This window comes from Rattus norvegicus, chromosome X (genome assembly GCF_036323735.1).
Source record: "Rattus norvegicus strain BN/NHsdMcwi chromosome X, GRCr8, whole genome shotgun sequence".
Taxonomy (NCBI): domain Eukaryota; kingdom Metazoa; phylum Chordata; class Mammalia; order Rodentia; family Muridae; genus Rattus; species Rattus norvegicus.
The window spans coordinates 55,812,067-55,834,372 of NC_086039.1; the positions used below are offsets into that span (position 1 = coordinate 55,812,067).

At 36.9% G+C, this 22,306-nt stretch overlaps 1 protein-coding gene across 2 annotated transcripts in view; it reads right to left on the reverse strand.

Annotated features, from left to right (window-relative positions):
- The window catches only part of Il1rapl1 (interleukin 1 receptor accessory protein-like 1), a 1,504,708-nt gene that overhangs the window by 489,288 nt on the left and 993,114 nt on the right, over positions 1-22,306 (reverse strand).

Here is a 22,306-nt window from a genome sequence, read left to right on the forward strand (position 1 = left end):
AAGAAGTGCAGACCGACAGGAGCCGGATGTAGATCTCTCCTGAGAGACACAGCCAGAATACAGCAAATACAGAGGTGAATGCCAGCAGCAAACCACTGAACTGAGAATAGGTCCCCTATTGAAGGAATCAGAGAAAGAACTGGAAGAGCTTGAAGGGGCTCGAGACCCCATATGTACAACAATACCAAGCAATCAGAGCTTCCAGGGACTAAGCCACTACCTAAAGACTATACATGGACTGACCCTGGACTCTGACCCCATAGGTAACAATGAATATCCTAGTAAGAGCACCAGTGGAAGGGGAAGCCCTGGGTCCTGCTAAGACTGAACCCCCAGTGAACTAGTCTATGGGGCGAGGGCGGCAATGGGGGGAGGGTTGGGAGGGGAACACCCATAAGGAAGGGGAGGGGGGAGGGGGATGTCTGCCCGGAAACCGGGAAAGGGAATAACACTCGAAATGTATATAAGAAATACTCAAGTTAATAAAAAAAAAAAAAAAAGGAAAAAAAAAATGTAAGCAGGACAAACCTAAAGATAAAGTATCAGACAGATGACTTAAAACTTATATGCAACTATAATTTTCTGTGCTGCATTTTAATTCTCTTAAGTTATGTTTTCTACCTAGCAGGTAAAAAGAAAGTGTTCTATGCACTTAATCCGTGAAACCTATATTCAAATAAAGTTACTGAAATATAATTAGCATGGGTCAATATTTTCACTAATGACCCATTTAGTCTTACTTTTCAATTTGTTCCTTAATGCAGTAATATTTTCAATTTCAGTCTAAAATGACACCATATTTTGAGAATAATTACATTTAAGTAGTTTGGACAGAAGGATACTTGGCTTGGGATTTTCAGATAAAAAGTGAACAGTGCTTTTGTTATTAAACTAGTGGACATCAAATTTACAAGAATACAGTTTTCCTGCCAAAGCACAATGCCGAATTACTCCACATCTGGTACATTAAAAAACGGAGGTAACTAGTATTTTCAGATACCTATGACTCATATTAGCTCTTTACTGTTACCAATAAAGTATATTTTAGTGGACATAATGTCCAAATTTTGATCCTATGAGTTTTCTTAAGAGAAATGTAGAATAAAAATGAGAACATGAAATGGTCATAAATGAATATTTATAATTGGTTTAGAAATCTGCTAAAATAGTCTAAGTGTGAGAAATGGCTTTTTACAACAGGCTTTAATACAGATTAGGTATTTTTAATAGCTAGCTAAATATAATTTTCAATATTGAAGAAAACCAATCCCCCCTCTGTGTGTATGTATGTGATAGATGGCATATGTAGATGTTCCTTTGAGATTTAATAATCTTATGATAAGTTAAAATAGAGATTATATGTGTATCATTCCTAATGCCAGAAACTCAGATTAATAAATGTACATATGAATAAAAATGTACAACAGGCTCTGAGTCCCTCTTTCAATGTGCTTAGCTCTTTTTAGAAAATTAGAGTGAATAGAAAAATGTGTCTTACTAACCCACAGTCAAAATTTCTGACCCAGAATTGTTCCTGTCTAAAAGACCTGCAGGGACAAAATGGAAAAGACTAAATGAAAGGTGGTCTAGTGACCAGCCTAACTTGGGATCCATCTCAGAGGAGGGCATCAAGACCTGACCATATTACTGATGCTGTGGTATGCTTACAGAAGGCAGCCTGGCAGGGCTGTCAACAAGGCCCAACAAGCAGCTGACTGAGACAGAAGCAGATACTTACATTCAATCACTGAACTGAAGTTCGGGACCCCCGTGGTTGAATTAGGGGAAGGAATGAAGCAACAGAAGGGGAGAGTGACCCCATAGGATGACCAGTTATCTCCACTTACCCCGACCCCAAGTCGCTCCCATACACTGATCCACCAACCAGGAGCATACACTGGCTATTCTGAGGCCCCTGGCATATTGATAGCAGAGCTCTTCCTGGTCATAACTTAGTAGGAAATGATATGCCTAATCTTCAAGAAAATTGAGACCACAGCAAAGAGGGAGGCCTGCTTTGGGTAGGAGGCACCCTCTAGGAGGCAAGGGGGAGGAGGAATGGGATGAGGAACTGTGGGAGGGGTGAGGGAGTGGGGAGTAATGACAGAAATGTAAATAAATAAAATAATAAAATGAAAAATGAATAAAAATAAATATAAAAATATAGTTTCCTATTTAATATTGCCATGTTTAACAAAGCTCAGTGGCTCTCCAGGTATGGACATATGTCTGTTGCATCGGTTTGTCATGGTAATGGTTTGAACTTCCATGGCATAAACTGCAGTACTAAATGAATGATCAAATTAATCTAGGATAGATGGAGACTAGTAAAAGCTGAAGCAGCTTCTTAACCGCTATGTGCCTCTGTTGCATAGCCATAACAACTGTAATTAGATGATAATGTTACAAATATGCAGCTTGGTGCCTTATTTCTTTTACAAGTAAGAAGACATATACAACACTGAAAACTACAATAAAAGTTAACTTTTATTTATTGGAAAAAGCAAAAAAGAAAATGGAAAAGAACATTTTTGAAAGATAATGTATTGAGATAAGAAAATCTGTATTTACCTCTTGAAAATTATTAGGTAATGAAGAATGTAGAATAGAATTTAAAATACTATAAAAATGCCAAAGTTACTTAATATTTGATTGCAAACAGTAAACACTGGTGATCATATTGATTGATGATATCTCCAAAAAATTGAGCCAGGACTATAACAGATATATATCAATACATTAGAAATAAGTTATGAAGGTTCTGCTGTAGTTTGCTACTAAAAATGATCTTGGAGGTGGGTGGATATGATTTTGAGAGTTCAATAAATTCATGCTTTGACATTATCACCACCATCACCATCATCTATATAAATTATTTTGAGACAGAGTAGAATGATAGAAGAAGTAAAAACTAATAATGGTGAAATGACATTAATAACTAAAAATGTAATTAATAATCATGTTGGTATTAATGGAGTGGTGGGGTGAGAATTTGGTCCAGCACGATAGAATGACAATAGATATATGACATAAAATATGTCAATGGTGAAATTTTCTACTATAATGTCTAATTACTAAAAATAGTGGTAATTGTGGAAACATGTTTTTATGTTGTGTCTTAAAGACTAGTATACTGTGCTTCTTTCTGCTTGCACTAAGTGGAGCTTGAAGAAATTACTTTCTAATAAAAGTTTCTTTATTTTAACATACTAAATGTACTGTTTTGATTAATCTTTTGAGTCATGTTTTATTGAAGTTATAAATTATATATTTTTAATTATATACATTATATTTGCAATTTAAGTGTCAATGTCATATCCACAGAGTCTGGTATACATTCAAAAAATTCTAATGAACATTTGATTTGTAAAAGTAAGAAAAGTCGTATTATTGGTGGAAGAGATGAAGGGATTGACCATCATACTTTTAAGAACATATTCATCTAAAATAATAACTGTATAACCATTGATATAACTTCATAATCATTAAGGAAACTTGAAGTTATTCTTAGCTCAATTATTTTTAAGATTCCATCTGGCAGTATTTCAGAAAATTCTTTTAAGAACTACCCTGGATAGATCTATTAAACACAGTTTGCATTATTATTTCTCTTAGCACAACCAGAAGCACAAAGTCTAGTGTGAATGTTTTCCTTGGGAGTGGATTGTAAACAGAAGTGAAGAACGAACAAACAAACAAAAGGCACTAATGATACTAAAGCTCCTGGTATTGCTGTGAAAACCTGGAGTTCAGTTTTGTTCCTAGGGAGTTTTGAGACATCAGGTAGCATATGCCTTGTAACTATCCCAGTGTGATACAGCGAGGCCACAGTATTTATCTCACACTTGCCCATCCTTCCAAGATCTCAGAAAGCACAGACTTCTTTATCCTAGAGCACCAACCCTATGCTTTTCTTAATTCTAACAAGCCATTGCTGAATTGTGTGAATGAATAAAAACAATCACACCCAGACGAACATGCCTTTCTATGACAAAATGGAAAGCTGCCAAGTATTGACTTGAAAGAATCTGTCTACAGTAGTCAAACAAGGCAGCTAGAATGATGAAAGTCCAACTCGATTCTTTTTTCTGCCTAAAGACATTTTTGACTTGCTCTGATAATTTGTTTACCTAACATGTTACAGTGATCTGTGGTGATTATCTACTGACACAGGGCAACTGTGTCTATAGCTGCCATTGGAACAAAGCTGATGATATTTGGAGTTTCTAGTCTACTGCTAACCAGCCAAACCAGTTAGTTACATCCTCTAACCATGTTTTCCCAGTTTAAAATGAGGAAAACACACGAACAGTCACAGTTTATTTTGAGAATATGATAGAAAATTTCAGCCTTCTGCATTGTCTACTCCCATGAACTTGAGGCTTTCACATCCAGCCCATTACCTATTCCATACATCTTTTTTAAAGACTTTCATAATAGCAATAAGACAAGTACTGGGTTAGTACCCCATAAATATTAGGTAAAATCCCTCAACACAATTTGCCCAATTATCAGCTCATAAATAAGCCAACCAAAATCAACACATTGAAAATTTCAGTCACTTCCTTTCCCATCTTTTGCTATTTATCTCTATTTCTCTGACAGTACTTTGCTACAAAAACAATGTTTCCAAAACAGTAGAGGAGGTACTCTTGAGGAACTTGGCTGAAACTTAAATATCTGCTCCCTACACAAGATCTGCTGAATCTTCCTTGAACTAAGATTCCTAGGTGATTCACATGCATATTGAAATTGGAGAAGCAGGCCATATGCTATTTTCTACAGAATTTCTCAATGAAGGTAGTAATCTGTCATATTTATTGCTTTAGTTCTTCCAAAATGAAGATTTTGATCCTTTCTTATGGTTGATTCACTGCTTTATCTAAATTCTTAGAAAAGAGCTTGACACAGGGGATGGTATCAAAATGTTTGCTGAATAAATGAATAAACTAGTGGAATATATGTAATGTCATGTGGCATAGACAGCACCTAAGGGAAACAGAGTGCCTGGTCAACGGCATTTCATCCTATTTATCTCCCTGGGCATGGGAAAGTTATTAGTTAAGTCTTTAAAGCATTTTAACAACCATAAATATATTTTGTAAGAAAACCAGCAAGATTTCATAAAAATTCTATTTCTTCACTTTGGAAATACAGACAAATGATCTGCTGATCTGACGAATAATTACCAGACTTACTGTTTGAAAAGAGACACATATATTAGCATTTACTGAAGGAGCTTTACCTGGGGATGCATCCTATATACAAACACCAAACCCAGACACTATTGCTGATGCCAAGAAATGCTTGCTGACAGGAGTCTGTTATAACTGTCTCCTGAGAGGCTCTGCCTGAGCCTGACCAATACAGAGGTAGATGCTCACAGCCAACCATTGGACTTAGCAGGAGAACCCCAATGGAAGAGTTAGAGAAAGGACTGAAAGAGCTGAAGGGGTTTGCAACCTCATAGGAAGAACAACAATATCAACCAACAAGACCCCAATAGTTCCCAGGGACTAAACCACCAACTAAAGAGTACACATGGAGGGACCCATGGCTCTAGCCACATATGTAGCAGAGGGCCTTGTTTGGCATCTATAGGAGGAGAGGCCCTTGGTCTTGTGAAGGCTTGATTCCCCAGTGTAGGAGAATGCCAGGGCATTGAGGTGGGAGTGGGTGGGTGGGAGGAGGAGCACCCTCACAGAAGCAGGGGAGGGGAGATGGAATAGGAGGGTTCAGGAGGGGAAACTGGGAAAGAACATAACATTTGAAATGTAAATACATAAAATATCCAATAAAAAAAGAAAGCAAAATTTTATCTGCAGAGTCAAGTGATTGCTAAACACAATTATTTGTTAAAATAATTGCCCAGAGTGTGTTTGTCATTTTATTCCACAGGAAATTTGTGGTAGAGTCAATATTCCAAAGAGCAATAAAATTATAAACTATAAGATGTCTTATAAAATTAAATTTCTATACCTTATTAATGCCATGGCATAAAAACTTAGTGACTATCAAAAACAAATAGTAAAACTCACAGGTATCCACCATTCTCTGAAATGGTGAGATGGCTGCAATAATAAAGAATGGAGCCATAGTACAAGATTAAACTGAAACATATCAAGAGAAAGTTTTCAGAGATAATATACTTTTATATTTGACTGTACATTATAGTGTTAAATAAATAAATGAATGCTGTAATTTGAGATAGCATTACGTTAGCATTTTACCAATAGAAAAAAACCACACACACACACACACACACACACACACACACATGCACACGCATGCACACACAGAAATATAATAGCATATTTTAAGTACATTGCCAAAGCACAAATCAGGAAATTAAAGAATAAATTTGATTAGATTAACTCAGAGAAAAGTGAACTTTTATAAGACAGATTTTTAACACTTTTCTATGGATAACTCTGAGACTTTTCTTAAAAACTTTTTCTTGGTATTCAATATAACATGAAATTGATATTGTTTGAGGATCTTATTTCTCTAGATCACTACTATTGCTAAAATATACACTGATTTTAAGTAATTTTTCATATTATTCTTCCATTTACTTAACTTTCCTGTGTATGTGCATGGTTTTCTTGCATCATTTGGGTCCTAGAGACTGAACTCAGGCCACAATGGAGCTTGGTGGCACATCTCCTTGTGCACTGGGCCATCTCACTGGCGCCTCCCTTTTTGTAGTTTTTTAAATACAAAATATTGGATGTCTTCACTTCAATATTTTTTCTTAACTACACTTTATTATTTCATTCATTTAAAAATTTTATGTAATGATTATGAAGCAAGTATAACACAGGTCACAAACTGTAGTCAATATTTATTTTGGTTGCAGGGAATCACATCCAACAGCTCCAGATTCTTAGGCAATTCGTCTCCCACTGGGTTGAATTTACAAGGGAATCTCAACTCCCTTGGAAACTTATTTTGCAGACACATTTTCAAGTATTTTTAAGGGACTAGAGAAGCAGGGTAGATCTGAGAGAAGTTGAAGGAATTAGGGATTAGATATAATCAAAATACATTTTATGAATTACCCAAAGAATTGCTTATATATCATATTATTAAAATGAAATAATTTTAAATTATATTATGATTGTTTTAATCTCTGTTTCTTCCGTGGAACAGTTTTAAAGACTAAAATAAAAAAAAATACATATGAATCATGTCAAGTTTGTACAAGTATTTCCATAGAAGTAGAATCTGAAAGGCAATTTAAGCTAAGAGATGATGTTAGGAGAAAAAGGTATCATTTATCAGTTCTTTTCAATGTGAATTATTTGGTTCCTTCAATTACAATCAATCATTAGAATGTGCATATAATTCCTGCACTTGGGAGGCAGTAGCCAAAAATTCCAGAATTCATGTTCCACATAGGCTATTTAGTGAGTTTGCATTCAGTCTGGGGTACATGAAGCCCTGCTTCTGTCAATTCTCTATTCAAGCAAAAACAAAGAGACAGATGCAAAAATCAATCATTAGGACATCAAAAGTCATAGAATAATCTCCTTTTATGGGGACTAGGAGTGGAATATAAATTTATGTAGAACAAGCTTTTAAATTGTCAATCATGAACTAGTAAATATCTACCATGAGAATGCATTTCTTCTAAATATGTAATTGATGGCTTAAATTTTATATAAAATATTTATTCAGTTAAACTAATATTGTTACTCCAAGGATACTGTTAACTTTCAATAGAAAGGCCTGCAGTACCATAAAAATATTTGCCAGAAGTAATCAGCAGGTTTTAAAAATTAATGTACACATTCAAAAAATAGTTTTATGGCCAGTGTTTCAAGATTTATGTTTTCACTCAGGAAATATTGACTAAGCATAATTCTCATTCAGTACATGCAAATGACAGGTTTTATTGTTAGAAAATATGCTGACACTGTCTGCACATTGAAATGACAGTGGCATTGAAATTCCATTGGCTTGGCATTTGCAAAACTAAAGTGAAATATATTGCATCATGTTTCCCAAGATTATCAAGGTTTCTACAATAAAGAAATCAGTTAAGTTCAACTAATGACCAGTTTCACAATTTACTTTTAATTAAACATTAATTTCCTTCATAATAAAGCCACAAATCTCCTTGGAAGAAAGAAGCAATCACAGGAAATGGGGATGGTGTGGTGTGTGTGTAGGGGAGAAGGACCCAGGTAGAAAAGGGGACAAGGAGAGGAAGAAGAGAACATGATCAGGTATTGGGTGGAGGAAAAGGACTGAAACCCTGAGGGCCTACAAAAAGAATGGAATCATGTAAGCTCAGTAGGTAGGAGGTGGGGGGACCCTCTAGCATATACCAGATATCTAGGAGGTGAAAGACTCAGGACTCAAAGGGAGGGACCTTAGATGAAATGCCCTACAGTGGGGAAAGTGAACTTGTAGGGTCCACGTCCAGTAGAAAGGTAGCACACACATCAAGTGGAGGGATGGGGCTGCAGTGCTCCACTATGTTCATCGCAGCCTTATTTACAATAGCCAGAAGCTGGAAAGAACCCAGATGCCCTTCAACAGAGGAATGGATACAGAAAATGTGGTACATCTACACAATGGAATATTACTCAGCTATCAAAAACAATGACTTTATGAAATTCGTAGGCAAATGGTTGGAACTGGAAAATATCATCCTGAGTGAGGTAACCCAATCACAGAAAAACACACATGGTATGCACTCATTGATAAGTGGCTATTAGCCCAAATGCTTGAATTACCCTAGATGCCTAGAACAAATGAAATTCAAGACGGATGATCAAAATGTGAATGCTTCACTCCTTCTTTAAAAGGGAAACAAGAATACCCTTGGCAGGGAATAGAGAGGCAAAGATTAAAACAGACACAGAAGGAACACCCATTCAGAGCCTCCCCCACATGTGGCCCATACATATACAGCCATCCAATTAGACAAGATGGATGAAGCAAAGAAGTGCAGACTGACAGGAGCCGGATGTAGATCGCTCCTGAGAGACACAGCCAGAATACAGCAAATACAGAGGCGAATGCCAGCAGCAAACCACTGAACTGAGAATAGGACCCCTGTTGAAGGAATCAGAGAAAGAAATGGAAGAGCTTGAAGGGGCTCGAGACCCCATATGTACAACAATGCCAAGCAACCAGAGCTTCCAGGGACTAAGCCACTACCTAAAGACTATACATGGACTGACCCTGAACTCTGACCCCATAGGTAGCAATGAATATCCTAGTAAGAGCACCAGTGGAAGGGGAAGCCCTGGGTCCTGCTAAGACTGAACCCCCAGTGAACGTGATTGTTGGGGGGAGGGCAGCAATGGGGGTAGGATGGGGAGGGGAACACCCATAAAGAAGGGGGGGAGGGATTAGGGGGATGTTTGCCCGGAAACCGGGAAAGGGAATAACACTCGAAATGTAAATAAGAAATACTCAAGTTAATAAAAAAAAAAAAATTCTGACCTAGATTTGTTTCTGTCTGAAAGAACTGCAGGAACCAAAATGGAGAAGAGACTGAGGGAAAGAAGTTCCAGGGACAGACCCAAATTGGGATCCAGCTCAAAGGCAGGCCCCAAGGCCAGACACTATTACTGATGTTATAATGCACTTAAGGTTAGGAGTTTAGCATCTTTTACCCCCTCACAGCTACCTTTCTAGTTTCCTGAGCACTGCATATACTCACTCCCACATACATAACCATATATGAAAATTAGAATGTTAAGAGTTTCATAGGAGAAAGTCTGTATTGTTTGTCTTAGTGAGCCTGGGCTGCCTCATTAATTATATATTCAAATTCTGTAAATTTCCCTTAAAATTTTACTTTTGTTTCTGGTTAGTAAAATTTCATAATATATCTGTACCACATTTCGATTGCTCATTCATCATTTGATAGCCATCGAGGCTAATTCCAAGTTCTCCCTATTGGAAATAGAGTGATAATAAACATTAATGAAACATGAAAGTATCTCTGTGGCAGGATATAGAGTTCTTAAGGTATATGTCCAGGAGTGGTAATTGTACCCTCCACATATATTAATGAGCATGTCAAAGAAGAAGTCAGGAAAACAATCCCATTCACAGTTGCCTAAAAATTACTTTAGATCACTGGGGGTTCAGTCTTAGCAGGACCCAGGGCTTCCCCTTCCACTGGTGCTCTTACTAGGATATTCATTGCTACCTATGGGGTCAGAGTCCAGGGTCAGTCCATGTATAGTCTTTAGGTAGTGGCTTAGTCCCTGGAAGCTCTGGTTGCTTGGCATTGTTGTACTTTTGGGGTCTCGAGCCCCTTCAAGCTCTTCCAGTTCTTTCTCTGATTCCTTCAACGGGGGTCCTATTCTCAGTTCAGTGGTTTGCTGCTGGCATTCGCCTCTGTGTTTGCTGTATTCTGGCTGTGTCTCTCAGGAGCGATCTACATCCGGCTCCTGTCGGTCTGCACTTCTTTGCTTCATCCATCTTGTCTAATTGGATGGCTGTATATGCTAGATTGTTGGGGGGAGGGCGGCAAGTGGGGGAGGAAAGGGAGGGGAACACCCATAAAGAAGGGGAGGGGGAAGGATTAGGGGGATGTTTGCCCGGAAGCCGGGAAAGGGAATAACACTCGAAATGTATATAAGAAATATTCAAGTTAATAAAAAAAAATTACTTTAGAACAAAACCAACCAAGGGAGTGAAAGAACTCTATAGTAAAATACTCCAGATAAATTGAAGAGGACATGAGAAAATACAAAGTTCTTCCATCCACTATGTTCAAGATTGGATGAATCCATGTTGAATAGTAGCTGTATTACCAATAACAATCTACAAATCCATTGCAACCCCAATCAAAACTTCAGTGCCATAGTTCATAGTCCATATATTAAAGGTCATTGAAATTCACTATGATTCTTTAGAGTCATAATTTAACATTGTTCTTATATGATATGCACATTTACATAATAATAGCATTACCTGAGAGTATAGTTAGTCTCCTATTTTTAAAGTAAAAATGTTTTAAAATGAAAGCATACATCTTATTTTTAATTATGTTAATTTAAAGTGTCTCATCTGAAAAAAGAAATGTTTGAAGAAAATTTTAAAGTCATTTATGTTGATATTCAACTTGTGTTTTGGAAAAGCTAAGACAATAATTTCATGATTCACCAGGTTGCTTCTATAAACTTGTGTAGTTTTCTAATACCAACAAAGTCTATCCAATTTTATACATATATAAAATTTCTTCAATTTGTAATGTTATTATCACCTTCCCCATGCAATCAACTGTTCTTTGTTAAAATATTGATAGTAGTGCATCCTTTAGATGCCAGCCACTTCTAAATAAATAAAAAGGATATATATTTTTCTATACAGAGTTATAGATGCAGGAACATATACAAATATTAAGTCAAATTCTCAAACACTCACAAGTGTTAAAGAAGTTTCCAGAAATTTAGAGAAAGTTGTTTTCATTTAATACAATTTTGTCAGGTTTTGGTACACTTTTTATGTTTTTAATTCTTCTGCAAGAAAACTTGGTCCAAAATATTTTTTTCATTACTTGAGGATAAGAAGAGTCATGTGAAATGCTTTATAAAGTACTCAGTTCTTTTCAAAAGCATCAATGAATATATCTCGTTCGTTTAAAATAGCAAATCCCATGGTAAGGAATGTCAGTCATACTCACTTGCAGCTATTATTCCAAGATTCAAATTTAGGATTTACTGCAGGCATCTACTCATTTCCTCTAGAATGCATTAAAATAATTTTAGCTAACCACTTGAATCAGTACATTAACATGATTCTACAGTTTTAAAATGAATAGAAGTTGCATTTGCTTGAAGAAACAGAAAACAAATATATATTCCTAGTACAAAATTAGACTGTGAATATATACATTCATTTTTTAAAAATTCACATTAATAACATCGGATTTTCTAATTTAATCAATATAACGATAATAACTTAAATACCCAACAACTGAAAATTGATTGATTAAATAATTTCACTATAACATAGAATTGTATTCATTTAAATTGATGTGTTAGGATACTTAACAAAAAGTAATTTTAGCAAATTGCACTGACATTAGAAGAAAAAACATTAATTTTAGCTACTAATGTGACATTTGCTTACATTTTATTTTATTTTCTTGTTGATGATGCTAGGTCATAAAATGATATTTTTTCTATTTTACTTTTTATATTTCTAGGTTTTTAAATTTTTCTCAGTGAAAACTATTACTTTTTAATAATAATTAAAACACAATTAACAAATGATGTTTTCTGCTAAATCTGATCAAGGCAACTGTTAGCTGAAACAGATTTAAAAGAAAAGGGTGGAGTTTCTTATCTACAAAACATTAATGAGCATTGGCTATTTCACCAGTGATGTAATGCAATGATTTATCTTATTTTATTCTCAACATTTTTATGAAATTTAATTTTCTTGAATAATTAAATCAGAGAAACAGCATAAAATTTTTAAAGTAATTTTTTATGATCGGAATAAAATTACATAATTTTCTCCTTCTCTTTTCTCTTTTTGAACCTGCTCATATACTCTTCCTTGCTCTATTTCAAATTAATGACCTCTTTTGTCATTAATTGTTGTTTTATACATTTGTGTATATGCTTATATATGTGCCTATGTATGCATATATGCATTTTTCCATTTCCTTGCACTGTCATGTTATTTGCCAAGAAATATGAAGGCAGTATACATCATTAATCTGGTGAATTCACAATTATATAAGTGGGTGCTAATAAAATACATATTTTATATGAAATATATAATAAAATATATAAAATGCTAAGAGTATTAGGAAGTAATCTGCTTCTATCAGTCCTTTCTAATTTCCTGATTTCTACAGGCACTGTCAGTTAAAACCACATATCAATAGATTCAATCCGAATAGCCATATATTATAGAGAACATATGGTATTTGTCTTTCTGGGTCCCTCTTACATCACTCAATATATGTTTGATTTTACATCAGTTCTTTCCAACTTCAGGTCGTCTTTTGCACATACCAACTCAGCAGATAAAAATAATCTATTAAAGTAAACTTTCCAATAAAAATCCAATCTACCTGGTTACAACGGAAGCTGTATTATATGTAGTTTGCTAGATATTTAACATTAGTCATTCACTAAACAGTAATTTTTTCTTTTAAGTTACAGAGGCTTCAATAAGAATAAAAAAGCATGCTTCCTGGTTGCTGCCGCTGCAGAGAGCCCCTGGGCAGCACCCCACGAGTGAACCTGAGCCTCGGGACCACAGGTAAGACCAAATTTTCTGCTGCAAGAAAGCTGCCTGGTGAGCTTGGGACACAAGGAAGCAGAATTTCTCTAGGACCAGGCACGTTCTGTGTTTACCGGAAGTCCCACACCCGAGGATCCCGGCCCGCAGCAGCTCTCTACTCCCAGACCCGGTGAGAGAGAGACCCAACCGCCTGGTCAGGTGGGCACTCCTGAGGCTGCAGAGCGGAAGAGACCACCAACACTGCTCACCCCTGCCCACATCCCTGGCCCAAGAGGAAACTGTATAAGGCCTCTGGGCTCCCGTGGGGGAGGGCCCAGGAGCAACAGGACACCTGGCGGAGACACCGCCGGACCCTGAAGGAAACAGACCGGATAAACAGTTCTCTGCACCCAAATCCCGTGGGAGGGAGAGCTAAACCTTCAGAGAGGCAGACAAGCCTGGGAAACCAGAAGAGACTGCTCCCTGCACACACATCTCAGACGCCAGAGGAAAAAGCCAAAGACCATCTGGAACCCTGGTGCACTGAAGCTCCCGGAAGGGGCGGCACAGGTCTTCCTGGTTGCTGCCGCTGCAGAGAGCCCCTGGGCAGCACCCCACGAGCGAACCTGAGCCTCGGGACCACAGGTAAGACCAAATTTTCTGCTGCAAGAAAGCTGCCTGGTGAACTCAAGACACAGGCCCACAGGAACAGCTGAAGACCTGTAGAGAGGAAAAACTACACGCCCGAAAGCAGAACACTCTGTCCCCATAACTGACTGAAAGAGAGGAAAACAGGTCTACAGCACTCCTGACACACAGGCTTATAGGACAGTCTAGCCACTGTCAGAAATAGCAGAACAAAGTAACACTAGAGATAATCTGATGGGGAGAGGCAAGCGCAGGAACCCAAGCAACAGAAACCAAGACTACATGCCATCATCAGAGCCCAATTCTCCCACCAAAACAAACATGGAATATCCAAACACACCAGAAAAGCAAGATCTAGTTTCAAAATCATATTTGATCATTATGCTGGAGGACTTCAAGAAAGACATGAACACACTTAGGGAAGCACAGGAAAACATTAATAAACAAGTAAAAGCCTACAGAGAGGAATCGCAAAAATCCCTGAAAGAATTCCAGGAAAACACAATCAAACAGTTGAAGGAATTAAAAATGGAAATAGAAGCAATCAAGAAAGAACACATGGAAACAACCCTGGATATAGAAAACCAAAAGAAGAGACAAGGAGCTGTAGATACAAGCTTCACCAACAGAATACAAGAGATGGAAGAGAGAATCTCAGGAACAGAAGATTCCATAGAAATCATTGACTCAACTGTCAAAGATAATGTAAAGCGGAAAAAGCTACTGGTCCAAAACATACAGGAAATCCAGGACTCAATGAGAAGATCAAACCTAAGGATAATAGGTATAGAAGAGAGTGAAGACTACCAGCTCAAAGGACCAGTAAATATCTTCAACAAAATCATAGAAGAAAACTTCCCTAACCTAAAAAAAGAGATACCCATAGACATACAAGAAGCCTACAGAACTCCAAACAGATTGGACCAGAAAAGAAACACCTCCCGTCACATAATTGTCAAAACACCAAACGCACAAAATAAAGAAAGAATATTAAAAGCAGTAAGGGGAAAAGGTCAAGTAACATATAAAGGGAGACCTATCAGAAACACACCAGACTTCTCGCCAGAAACTATGAAGGCCAGAAGATCCTGGACTGATGTTATACAGACCCTAAGAGAACACAAATGCCAGCCCAGGTTACTGTATCCAGCAAAACTCTCAATTAACATTGATGGAGAAACCAAGATATTCCATGACAAAACCAAATTTACACAATATCTTTCTACAAATCCAGCACTACAAAGGATAATAAATGGTAAAGCCCAACATAAGGAGGCAAGCTATACCCTAGAAGAAGCAAGAAACTAATCGTCTTGGCAACAAAACAAAGAGAATGAAAGCACACAAACATAACCTCACATCCAAATATGAATATAACGGGAAGCAATAATCACTATTTCTTAATATCTCTCAATATCAATGGCCTCAACTCCCCAATAAAAAGACATAGATTAACAAACTGGATACGCAACGAGGACCCTGCATTCTGCTGCCTACAGGAAACACACCTCAGAGACAAAGACAGACACTACCTCAGAGTGAAAGGCTGGAAAACATCTTTCCAAGCAAATGGTCAGAAGAAGCAAGCTGGAGTAGCCATTCTAATATCAAATAAAATCAATTTCCAACTAAAAGTCATCAAAAAAGATAAGGAAGGACACTTCATATTCATCAAAGGAAAAATCAACCAAGATGAACTCTCAATCCTAAATATCTATGCCCCAAATACAAGGGCACCTACATACGTAAAAGAAACCTTACTAAAGCTCAAAACACACATTGCACCTCACACAATAATAGTGGGAGATTTCAACACCCCACTCTCATCAATGGACAGATCATGGAAACAGAAATTAAACAGTGATGTCGACAGACTAAGAGAAGTCATGAGCCAAATGGACTTAACGGATATTTATAGAACATTCTATCCTAAAGCAAAAGGATATACCTTCTTCTCAGCTCCTCATGGTACTTTCTCCAAAATTGACCATATAATTGGTCAAAAAACGGGCCTCAACAGGTACAGAAAGATAGAAATAATCCCATGCGTGCTATCGGACCACCACGGCCTAAAACTGGTCTTCAATAACAATAAGGGAAGAATGCCCACATATACGTGGAAATTGAACAATGCTCTACTCAATGATAACCTGGTCAAGGAAGAAATAAAGAAAGAAATTAAAAACTTTTTAGAATTTAATGAAAATGAAGATACAACATACTCAAACTTATGGGACACAATGAAAGCTGTGCTAAGAGGAAAACTCATAGCGCTGAGTGCCTGCAGAAAGAAACAGGAAAGAGCATATGTCAGCAGCTTGACAGCACACCTAAAAGCTCTAGAACAAAAAGAAGCAATTACACCCAGGAGGAGTAGAAGGCAGGAAATAATCAAACTCAGAGCTGAAATCAACCAAGTAGAAACAAAAAGGACCATAGAAAGAATCAACAGAAGCAAAAGTTGGTTCTTTGAGAAAATCAACAAGATAGATAAACCCTTAGCCAGACTAACGAGAGGACACAGAGAGTGTGTCCAAATTAACAAAATCAGAAATGAAAAGGGAGACATAACTACAGATTCGGAGGAAATTCAAAAAATCATCAGATCTTACTATAAAAACCTATATTCAACAAAATTTGAAAATCTTCAGGAAATGGACAATTTCCTAGACAGATACCAGGTATCGAGGTTAAATCAGGAACAGATAAACCAGTTAAACAACCCCATAACTCCTAAGGAAATAGAAGCAGTCATTAAAGGTCTCCCAACCAAAAAGAGCCCAGGTCCAGACGGGTTTAGTGCAGAATTCTATCAAACCTTCATAGAAGACCTCATACCAATATTATCCAAACTATTCCACAAAATTGAAAAAGATCGAGCCCTACCGAATTCCTTCTACGAAGCCACAATTACTCTTATACCTAAACCACACAAAGACACAACAAAGAAAGAGAACTTCAGACCAATTTCCCTTATGAATATCGACGCAAAAATACTCAATAAAATTCTGGCAAACCGAATTCAAGAGCACATCAAAACAATCATCCACCATGATCAAGTAGGCTTCATCCCAGGCATGCAGGGATGGTTTAATATACGGAAAACCATCAACTTGATCCATCATATAAACAAACTGAAAGAACAGAACCACATGATCATTTCATTAGATGCTGAGAAAGCATTTGACAAAATTCAACACCCCTTCATGATAAAAGTCCTGGAAAGAATAGGAATTCAAGGCCCATACCTAAACATAGTAAAAGCCATATACAGCAAACCAGTTGCTAACATTAAACTAAATGGAGAGAAACTTGAAGCAATCCCACTAAAATCAGGTACTAGACAAGGCTGCCCACTCTCTCCCTACTTATTCAATATAGTTCTTGAAGTTCTAGCCAGAGCAATCAGACAACAAAAGGAGATCAAAGGGACACAGATCGGAAAAGAAGAGGTCAAAATATCACTATTTGCAGATGACATGATAGTATATTTAAGTGATCTCAAAAGTTCCACCAGAGAACTACTAAAGCTGATAAACAACTTCAGCAAAGTGGCTGGGTATAAAATTAACTCAAATAAATCAGTTGCCTTCCTCTATACAAAAGAGAAACAAGCCGAGAAAGAAATTAGGGAAACGACACCCTTCATAATAGACCCAAATAATAAAAAGTACCTCGGTGTGACTTTAACCAAGCAAGTAAAAGATCTGTAAAATAAGAACTTCAAGACACTGAGGAAAGAAATTGAAGAAGACCTCAGAAGATGGAAAGATCTCCCAGGCTCATGGATTGGCAGGATTAATATAGTAAAAATGATCATTTTACCAAAAGCAATCTACAGATTCAATGCAATCCCCATCAAAATACCAATCCAATTCTTCAAAGAGTTAGACAGAACAGTTTGCAAATTCATCTGGAATAACAAAAAACCCATGATAGCTAAAGCTATCCTCAACAATAAAAGAACTTCAGGGGGAATCACTATCCCTGAACTCAAGCAGTATTACAGAGCAATAGTGATAAAAACTGCATGGTATTGGTACAGAGACAGACAGATAGACCAATGGAATAGAATTGAAGACCCAGAAATGAACCCACACACCTATGGTCACTTGATTTTTGACAAAGGAGCCAAAACCATCCAATGGAAAAAAGATAGCATTTTCAACAAATGGTGCTGGTTCAACTGGAGGGCAACATGTAGAAGAATGCAGATCGATCCATGCTTATCACCCTGTACAAAGCTTAAGTCCAAGTGGATCAAGGACCTCCACATCAAACCAGACACACTCAAACTAATAGAAGAAAAACTAGGGAAGCATCTGGAAAACATGGGCACTGGAAACAATTTCCTGAACAAAACACCAATGGCTCATGCTCTAAGATCAAGAATCGACAAATGGGATCTCATAAAACTGCAAAGCTTCTGTAAGGCAAAGGACACTGTGGTTAGGACAAAACGGCAACCAACAGATTGGGAAAAGATCTTTACCAATCCTACAACAGATAGAGGCCTTATATCCAAAATATACAAAGAACTCAAGAAGTTAGACCGCAGGGAAACAAATAACCCTATTAAAAAATGGGGTTCAGAGCTAAACAAAGAATTCACAGCTGAGGAATGCCGAATGGCTGAGAAACACCTAAAGAAATGTTCAACATCTTTAGTCATAAGGGAAATGCAAATCAAAACAACCCTGAGATTTCACCTCACACCAGTGCGATTGGCTAAGATCAAAAACTCAGGTGACAGCAGATGCTGGCGAGGATGTGGAGAAAGAGGAACACTCCTCCATTGTTGGTGGGATTGCAGACTGGTAAAACCATTCTGGAAATCCGTCTGGAGGTTCCTCAGAAAATTGGACATTGAACTGCCTGAGGATCCAGCTATACCTCTCTTGGGCATATACCCAAAAGATGCCTCAACATATAAAAGAGACACGTGCTCCACTATGTTCATCGCAGCCTTATTTATAATAGCCAGAAAATGGAAAGAACCCAGATGCCCTTCAACAGAGGAATGGATACATAAAATGTGGTACATCTACACAATGGAATATTACTCAGCTATCAGAAACAACGAGTTTATGAAATTCGTAGGCAAATGGTTGGAACTGGAAAATATCATCCTGAGTGAGCTAACCCAATCACAGAAAGACATACATGGTATGCACTCATTGATAAGTGGCTATTAGCCCAAATGCTTGAATTACCATAGATCCCTAGAACAAACGAAACTCAAGACGGATGATCAAAATGTGAATGCTTCACTCCCTCTTTAAATGAGGAAAAAGAATACCCTTGGCAGGGAAGGGAGAGGCAAAGATTAAAACAGAGACTGAAGGAACACCCATTCAGAGCCTGCCCCACATGTGGCCCATACATATACAGCCACCCAATTAGACAAGATGGATGAAGCAAAGAAGTGCAGACCGACAGGAGCCGGATGTAGATCCTTCCTGAGAGACACAGCCAGAATACAGCAAATATAGAGGCGAATGCCAGCAGCAAACCACTGAACTGAGAATAGGTCCCCTATTGAAGAAATCAGAGAAAGAACTGGAAGAGCTTGAAGGGGCTCGAGACCCCAAAAGTACAACAATGCCAGGCAACCGGAGCTTCCAGGGACTGGGCCACTGCCTAAAGACTGTACATGGACTGACCCTGGACTCTGACCCCATAGGTAGCAATGAATATCCTAGTAGGAGCACCAGTGGAGGGGGAAGCCCTGGGTCCTGCTTAGACTGAACCCCCAGTGAACTAGTCTATGGGGGGAGGGCGGCAATGGGGGGAGGGTTGGGAGGGGAACACCCATAGGGACGGGGAGGGGGGAGGGGGATGTTTGCCCGGAAACCGGGAAAGGGAATAACACTCGAAATGTATATAAGAAATACTCAAGTTAATAAAAAAAAAAAAGAATAAAAAAGCATGAGAGATGCATAAGACAATGTAGTTCTAGCAATCTGAGTAATATTATTTGTTATTCATTTTCAGAGTTTAAAATTCATTAAAATATTTATTATAACTATGCAAAAGTACATCCAGAAATTATATAATTTTTACGTTTTAATTTCTTAATTCATTTAAGGGAAACAGGCTACAGACATATTAGTTTATTTTCAGCCAATTTGTTGGTTAAATATAGACCTTCCTATATGTTGATTGTACATTTCCTTTGTCCATTTGAACACTTTTCTTCCATATGTCATGGTTTGGTTTTTGTGTTTGGCTTTTTAGAACTCCTAGGTGCAAACACATATCTACTTTAGCTCATGGTAAGGCCATACTGAGCAATGTTTAAGATATTTTATATACCATTTAATTGAAATTTTCTTATTGTAATTGCTACTTCCTAAATTTAATAAGAAGATTGAGTAAGAACAGTTGTTGACAGTAATTAATATTCTAGCATAGCAGCTATGCAACTATTAATTATTTTTAAGAAATTCTTTTCCTAATATTTTGTTAGACATATTATATTGTATTATTTTTCAGCACTGTCAGTTTGCTAACATTGAAATAACTATTAATTTATTTGTAAGCTTGGTTCATTTCAGTGTCATTTAAACAGTCTTTGCTTTTCTTCAGGTTGCTTATATTATTTCCCATATGAAGAATAGATAACTGTCTTCTGGGAGAAAATGTAATATTTTAGGAAGCTATGTTATACAGTTGATTTCTACGAATTTTAAGAGTTTTAATTATGTTATGCATATTGCTATGTGGTTCATGTTAAAGTCAATGATCCCTTCTAATTAAAAGAAAGAACTGTTTGAATAACGAAGTTAAGCTGCAATGTTACAGTCTTTTTACAGTCTTCTTATACAGTCTTACATGACAGGGGAGATGGAGGAGAGAGAGAGAGAGAGAGAGAGAGAGAGAGAGAGAGAGAGACAGACAGACAGACAGACAGACAGACAGACAGACAGACAGACAAAGAGAGAATTTAGTGAGAAGTGACTGGGAAAAACTTGACTGAGTATTTGGCAGGCTTCAAGGTTATTGCTGCCAATGATACTAACCACGCTGACATGTTCAATCAAAAATTGGCCATTTACATCAATAAAGATTCAGCTTCTCCATCATCTCTTCTTTGACAGGAATGATTTTTCTGTCACTCTATATCACTACTGATTGAAGAGATGAGGGAGGCCCCCTCATTCTCACTCTTTGAGTTGTTCAAACCCATCCCTCTCGATTGCAGACTTTATCTCCTACTTAAGATCATGTATGAAGGGTCTTAGTGTGAAATTCCTATGAACTCTTTCTTTCGTCTGTTCTAATAAATTTCCTACCCCAATTCTGTATTCTTTTTCTCTCTTTTTTGCACTCCTTTTCCATTTCCTTTGTTTTCACATTTAATTATATAAAAATTATCCTATCTGGCATATTCTTTATTACCTCAATAATTACATATATATTACTAGTTTCAACCTGCATTGATGTAAATGACAAATTTAATGTGAAAAAATATTATGAAAAGCCAAATATTCTCCTGAGAATCTATCTAACTTTGAAAAGAAATTAATTTTATTGATTTTATATCAAAGATATAATCAAATAGATAAAAATAAGATCCTTAATAAAATTTAGAAATTTTTAATATTCAGATCCTTAATAAAAACCAAACTACAAAGGTGTTTTATTAAAGGAAACTATAACTTAGAGAAAGAGAAGTAGTTCTTTTATAAATGTATTCTTTTGTATAACAGAAAATAAGCAGGAATCAATTCCAAATTTGAAACTACTCTTTGAAAGTTATGTACAGTGATAGGTAAAGTTTATATAAACACAAGGACATACAAGCTAGTACATATTTGTACTAACAGCATGTAACTGAAGCTGTGAGTATTTGGAGATCCCTTGTGGTTTGGTCAGTCTGCTCACATCCTCACATCTGATTACAAAATGTACATTTGTATACAAGAACTATGATGTTTGTTGGCAAATACCAACTCACTTAAAAATTCAAGTGTTTGTCAACAATTGTGGTCCTGTGTGTTGGGAAACGGCTTTCTTCTCACATTTTTTTTCTTTTCCTCGGGAACCTTAGTATGGCATATATTTATTTCAGCCTTGTGAATTTGTCAAGGATGATGTTTATGTTTTATTCATTTTGGAACTTCTCCTAGAACTGTGATTCACTCTTTCTGCTGTTACATACACATCAGATGGAATTCACTGCAGCACATACAACTTGAGGCTATAGGTCAAATACAAATATAAAACACAAATACAGATGTATATATGCAGCCATCTATCACTCACATTTAACTGCCGAGGCCTTAGTAAAATGAAATCTCACTACAGTCATCCTCAATCATTTGTTTCCCCCCTTCTCTCTCTCTCTCTCTCTCTCTATATATATATATATATATATATATATATATATATATATATATATATATATATATATATATATATAATGTTTAAGGTTGACCACATC